The sequence below is a fragment of the Piliocolobus tephrosceles genome, chromosome 14 (assembly GCF_002776525.5).
Source record: "Piliocolobus tephrosceles isolate RC106 chromosome 14, ASM277652v3, whole genome shotgun sequence".
NCBI lineage: Eukaryota > Metazoa > Chordata > Mammalia > Primates > Cercopithecidae > Piliocolobus > Piliocolobus tephrosceles.
The window spans coordinates 105,931,571-105,939,066 of record NC_045447.1 but is presented as its reverse complement, the minus strand read 5'-3'; positions in this window follow the sequence as shown (position 1 = coordinate 105,939,066).

The following is a 7,496-nucleotide window of genomic DNA, read 5'->3' as shown; positions in this document are numbered from 1 at the left end:
GACGGGGTTTCACCGTGTTAGCCAGGATGGTCTCGATCTCCTGACCTCGTGATCCGCCCGTCTCGGCCTCCCAAAGTGCTGGGATTACAGGCTTGAGCCACTGCGCCCGGCCAGTTCTTGATTTTAATACAGTCAAATATAACCAATTTTTAGCCAGTCTTTCCCACTTGCATATTTTGTGGAACTTGAACATGTATATTCTACGTGGGGGCCATAATGATACTGCCTCTTATTACTTCTAGGAACTTTACTGTTTTCCCTCTTGGAGATTCACAAGCCACTTGTTACTGAGTTGTGTGTGTGGTATGAGGTCATCTCCCTGTGTGGATACCCTACTGTCCCAGCTCCTTCTGCTGAGAAGACCATCCTGTCTCCACTGTCTGCCAATCGGACCTTTCTTGTCAACCACGTGTCCAAAGATGTGGGCCTGCTTCTGAGCTGTCTTGACTGCATTACTCAATTTCTCTGTCCTTGTTCTAGGACCAGACTGTCTCTGTGACTCCAGGTTTACATGAGTCACAACATCTAGGAGAATGATATCCTTCCCCTAGAAGCTGTCTTGGTTTTGATTGGCTTTTGCATTTCTATAAAGAGTATATAATCAGCTTGTTGATGCTTATTTACAAATCGTTAGAATCTGAATCTACAGACCTAGTTGGGAAGAAGTTTTTATAATACTGAATCTTCCAGTCCATGAATATGGTACATATCTTCCTACTCATTTCTTTTTAAAATTTCTCTCAGTGTTTTATAGTTTTTGGTATACAGATCTTACATACTTTTTGTTAGACTCATACACTGGTGTTTGGCATTTTTGTGTTAATATAAATTGAATTTTTCAATATTCCTTATTTTCTGATTGTTGTTGGTATACAGAAAGATAACTGCAGTCTGTAGCTACTTCACTAACTTATTAATTCTAATTTATCTGTAAATTTAAATCTCTATGTATATAATCATGTTATCAGCAAACAGTGATAGTTTTATTTCTTCCTTTCCAATCCTTATCACTTTTTAAAACAGTAATTGTTTTAATACTATTAGATATTAAGGCAAAATGATAAAATTGTAGTGTTACCAAAAGGCCACAATTACTTCTACTTCAAAATAGAAAGAGTTTTAGCAAATGTATTCCTTGGAAATAACTGCTATTTAGCCCAATAATTTTATAGGTAGAGCTTCTGAGTCCAAGAAGAGTTATCTTGTTCTGTCCAAATTTTTAACACAAAATAGTAATGCTAAAAGGAATATTACCTTTTATGTAACACTATATAGCATTATATTGATCAGAACCATCGTTCAGCTGAGTGTCTACTATGTGGCATACATTATGTATTTATTTCCATTTACAGAGTAGTTGATATTGGAGTAGATAATAGAAAAACACCAACCTCAAGTTGGTATCAACTCAAATAAGCAAACATTTTCTTTGGAAGACCGTGTTTAGAAATAAATAGCATTTTCTTCAAAAGAAAAATAAAGTGATTGTGACATCACCATGACACTTCCTTATATACACTTACAAAAAGTGGTCAGGACATTGGCTCTTAAATTGGGCTGCAGGTTGGGTCTTACCCCCAGAAATCCAGATTTAGCTGCATGAGGCAGGGCCTGGGCTTCTTCAATCCTATTGCTTTCCCTTCTTTTTCTTTCTCCCTTTTTACCTCTGCCCCTTCCTTCCTTCCCTGCCCACCAAGCCCCACTGCTCCCCACAATATCTAGGACACAGGTTACTGAATAGAAGTGGTGAGAATGGGCATCCTTATCTTGTTCCCCATCTCAAAGAGAAAGCATTCCACATTTCACCATTAAGAATATTTGCTGGTTTGTTTGTTTGTTTGTTTTTGTAAAAATAGAATTTCCCATCTATTGGGACATAGTGAATAAATTGTTTATTCAAATTAAGTTAAACCAACCTTGCATTCTGAAATCACTGCAACTTAGTAACTTGTCATACATACTCTTTCAATGTATCACTAGATTTAATTTGCTACTATTTTGTTTAGTATTTTTGCAAGTGCTGATGGGAGAGGGAGAGACTGACCTGTTATCTTCCTATTTTATAATGTTCTCAGTCATATTTTTGTGTCAAAGTTATGCTAGTTTTATAAAACAAGCTTCTTTGTTCTCTGGACGTGTTGGGTTAGATCAGAATTATTTCTTACTTAAGTATCTGTAGTAAAGCCATCAAGTTGAAACTTTTCCTTATAGGAAGGTTTTCTTCCCCTTATACACAACTGTGTGTGTGGACACTCACTTAGATGGAGGCCAAGGGGTCCAAACTTATGTGCCTGATTTCTTTCTCACTGCCTTTTCTTCAACTATGATTTCTCCTTCCCTAACATTTGAGTGAGTCCATCTTTCTCATTACTGTGAACATTTCATGTTTGTTTGTTTTTTAACTATGCAGCATCCATTTGCTTCCTTGTTGGGTAGTGCCACTCCAAATTTCCTCTTGGGAACAACTGTCACTTACTTTAACTCCAGGGCTGTGCCTGCAATTTGGGCACAAGTCAGCGTGGATTCCAGCCACTAGCTATGACTGCTTTAGAGAATGTGTCCTTGTTCTGTAGAATGGGAGTCAGGGCCAGACGTATGAAACCTTTAGAAAAGGGTCTCTATTTTCTGCCTGCACTTGAACCTGAAAGGCTATACACTCTGAGTTGTTCCAGCAATCTTGCCACCAGGAAGGGTAGACATGAGAAGGCTTCTAATGACTGATTTGACTTTTTAATGTTTATAGCGCTTTTCAGATTTTCTATTTCTTCTTCAATAAGTTTGGTAAGTTGTAGTTCCCTAAGACACAATCCAAAGAAATTTTCACATTCTTATATTTGTCTTAATGTTTATAGGATTGTAGCAGTGTCCCCCACCTTTTCATCCCTAATATTGATTACGTATGTATTCTCTCTCTCTCCTTTAGTCAGTCTCATCACAGGGGGCTTACTGATGCTATGAGACTTTTCAAAGAACCATTGCTAAGCTCTGTTGATACTCTATTGTATATTTGTTTACTATTTCATTAATTTATATGCTTATCTATTTTACTTTCTCCTTTATTTCAGTTCCATTTTCTGTTTTGCTAACTTTTTGCAGTAAATACTTTTATTACTATCAGACTTTTCTCCTGTCCAATATATGCATTTAAAGGCTACAAAGTTTCTGCTCAATATGCTGTAACTGCATCTCACAAATTTTGATATGTAATATTTTCATCAGTATGACATTCTTATCATCATTCAGAATGTTTTATTAGTTTCCATTGTAATTCCTTCTTTGCCTAATGAGATATTTATAAATGCATTGCTTAACTATCAAATGTGGATATTTTCTAGTTATCTTCTAGTTAATGAGTTCGGGTTTACTTCCAACTTTAATCAAAAGCATGTGTCAAGTGATTTTGATTCTTTGAAACTTGTTGAGATTTGTTTTGGGTCTGCGTGAGGTTAAATTAAAAATATGCTGTGTGCATGAAAAAATCGTGTATTCTTCAGCTGCCGAGTACAGTGTCCTGTATATATAAGATACTAATTCTGTGGTTGAAATTTTCTCTATCCCTACTGAGTGTCTCCCTATTCCAAAAGTTAAAATATCCCATGAGGACTGTAAATTGCTCCATTTGTTTTGGTTGTGTTAATTTTTACTTTATGCATTTTGAGGCTTTATTACTAAACATAAGCAAACATTAATTTATTATATCCTCCTTGCCAGCTGAGTCTTTCACCATTACGTTTTTGCCTTAAAATCTACATTGATATAAAAATATAGACATTAGCTTTCTCTAAGTTAGTATTTTGTGTGTTCTTTTTCCATTTTTTTTTTTTTTTTACTTTTAATATTTTTATAATCTTATGTCTTAGTTTGTTCTGGTTTTTTTCACTTTTGAGAATCTTTGAGATTTAGTTCATTTACATTTAATTACTGATCTACTTGGGTTAAAACTAGCATCTTACTAAAGATTTCTATGTGTTCTCCATGTTCAGTGTTTCTGTTTCTTTCCCTCCTTGCCATATTTAAAAAACTCCTTCCCCACCTGCCCCCTCCACCACAAGTGTGGAGGTTATCTGCTATTCTACAAGTCTCACAGGGGTTACTCTAGAGACTATCATTTGCATTCTTGATTTGGCTCTCTGCCCAGGCAACATGGAATCCTGGAGCCCTTTAAGTGCATTTCCTGCCTCCTGATAAATATGCCCCATTTTCATGCATTTTAACATACCAAACATTTTAAATCTCAAGACATTTTTTATATCCAGTCAAAATGCACTTAGATGTACTCATACAATTATAATTCCATTGGTTTTTGTTTCTACCTGCATTCTGTCCTTTCATCTGCGGTCACTGTTCTTCTGTCTAAAAATATTCCCTTTAGTATTTCTTTAATTGAGCTGTGAAGGTGATGACTGCTTTTCTCTTCATTTCATCTTCATGGAAGTCAGATCCTTTCACCAATATTTGAGGTTGGGGCTTATTTCCTTCAGCACTGCGAGGACAGCACTATCCCTTGTCCACTGACGTATGTTGTCTGTACTGAGACAGGGGCTTCCAAACCTTTAAAGGACCTGTTTTTTCTTTGGCATCCTTTAAATTTTCCCATGTGCCTTTGGTTTTCAGCACTTTATGATATATGTAAGTGCGGATTTATTTTTTAACTTACAGAGTTTGGAAGTTTCTTGAATTAGTGGCTTCAAGCCTTCCAATTCTCTGCATTATCTCTTCAAACTTGTTTTTGCCGCATTCTCTTGCTTTCTGGGACTCCAAATACATGATGTGTTTGACCATCTCACTGTAACCTCTATATTTCTTAGCACCTCTTTTCTATTTTCTACTGTTTTCATTATCCTTATTTTACTTTAGTTTCTTTAGAGCTACCTATTTAGCTTGCTGATTCTCTCTCTGGCAGTGTACAAACCATCCTCTGATGTCTTAATTTTAACTAATGTATTTTTCAGTTCTTCAACTTCCATTTAGCTCCTTTTTTTTTTTTTTTTGGCATAGTTTCTAATTCTTTGACAAAAATTTTAATCTAGTCATTTGTCTCTTTTAATGCAGTAGGCAAACTTAATTCTCAGTGTGATAACTCCACTCTCAGGAACCTCTGCTGGCATGCTGTTACTGCTGTTTGGATCTTAATAGCTTTATTTCGGTGTAATTGCTACAATAAGTTGCACATATCTAAGTTTTGACACAGGCATATAAGTAAAATCATCACAATCAATCCAACGAACATAGTCATCACCCTCCTGGATGTTTCCTTGTGAACCTTGTATTCGTTCTTCCCTCTCCTTTCTCCTGCCACGGCTTTGTTCCCAACTACTGATCTGCTTTCAGCCACCACAAATAACTGTGCATTTTCTAGAATTTTATATACATCCAGTCACATGGCAAGCATTCTTTCTTGTGTTCATTCAGCATAATTATTCTGAAAATCATCCATGCTGCAATGGGTATCAACAATTGATTCCTTTTTACTGCAGAGTAGCATTATAGTGTATGAATAAACCACAAAGTGTTTCACAAAGGCAGGTGGAAAAATTCAAAGAATGTTAGAGAAAAAACAGGTTCTTTAAAGGTTTGGAAGATTCTGCCACAGTACAGACAACATATGCCAGTAGACAAGAAATAGTGCTGTCCTCATGGTGCTGAAGAAAATAAGTCCCAGCCTCAAATCCTGGGGAAAGGATCTGATTTCAGTGAAGATGAAATTAACACAAAAGCATTCATCAGCTGCACATTTCAACTCAAGAAATGTGGAGGATGGACACCTGAGCCATTTCCAGGTCTTGGCTATTATCAATAATGCTGCTATGAACATTCCTTTGCAGTGTATAGGCATCTGTTTTAACTGATTTTGGTTACGTACACAGAAGTAAAATGGCTGGATCACATGGTTATCTGCATTACTTTTAAAAGAAATTACCAAACTGTTTTCCAAAGTGGCTGTAGCATTTCATACAGTGCATAAGAGTTCCAGCTCCTCCATGGCCTCGCCAACACGTGATCTCTTAAAGTTTAGTTATTTTGGGGGCGGAGCAAGATGGCCGAATAGGAACAGCGTCAGTCTCCATCTCCCAGCGCGAGCGACACACAAGACCGGCGATTTCTGCATTTTCAACTGAGGTACTGGGGTCATCTCACTCGGGAGTGCCGGACAATCGGTGCTGGTCAGCTGCTGCAGCCCGACCAGCGAGAGCTGAAGCAGGGCGAGGCATCGCCTCACCTGGGAAGCGCGAGGGGGAAGGGAGTCCCTTTTCCTAGCCAGGGGAACTGAGACACACAACACCTGGAAAATCGGGTAACTCCCACCCCAATACTGCGCTGTAACACCGACACACCGGAGATTGTATCCCACACCTGGCCGGGAGGGTCCCACGCCCACGGAGCCTCTCTCCTTGCTAACACAGCAGTCTGCGGCAATCTAACCGCAAGGCAGCAGCGAGGCTGGGGGAGGGGCGCCCGCCATCGCTGAGGCTTAAGTAGGTAACTAAAGCCGCTGGGAAGCTGGAACTGGGTGGAGCTCACAGCAGCTCAAGGAAACCTGCCTGTCTCTGTAGACTGCGCCTCTGGGGACAGGGCTCAGCTAAAGGAGTAGAAGCCTGTGAAACGCGAACGACTCTGTCTGACAGCTTTGAAGAGAGCAGTGGATCTCCCAACACGGAGGTTGAGATCTGAGAAGGGGCAGTCTGCCTGCTCAAGTGGGTCACTGACCCCTGAGTAGCCTAACTGGGAGACATCCCCCACTAGGGGCAGTCTGACACCCCACACCTCACAGGGTGGAGTACACCCCTGAGAGGAAGCTTCCAAAGCAAGAATCAGACAGGTGCACTCGCTGTTCAGCAATATTCTATCTTCTGCAACCTCTGCTGCTGATACCCAGGCAAACAGGGTCTGGAGTGGACCTCAAGCAATCTCCAACAGACCTATAGCTGAGGGTCCTGACAGTCAGAAGGAAACCTATCAAACAGGAAGGACACCTATATCAAAACCCCATCAGTACGTCACCATCATCAAAGACCAGTGACAGATAAAACCACAAAGATGGGGAAAAAGCAGGGCAGAAAAGCTGGAAATTCAAAAAATAAGAGCGCATCTCCTCCTGCAAAGGAGCACAGCCCATCGCCAGCAACGGATCAAAGCTGGTCAGAGAATGATTTTGATGAGATGAGAGAAGAAGGCTTCAGTCCATCAAACCTCTCAGAGCTAAAGGAGGAATTACGTACCCAGCGCAAAGAAACTAAAAATCTTGAAAAAAAAGTGGAAGAATTGACAGCTAGACTAATTAATGCAGAGAAGGTCATAAACGAAATGACAGAGGTGAAAACCATGACACGAGAAATACGTGACAAATGCACAAGCTTCAGTAACCGACTCGATCAACTGGAAGAAAGAGTATCAGCGATTGAGGATCAAATGAATGAAATGAAGCGAGAAGAGAAACCAAAAGAAAAAAGAAGAAAAAGAAATGAACAAAGCCTGCAAGAAGTATGGGATTATGT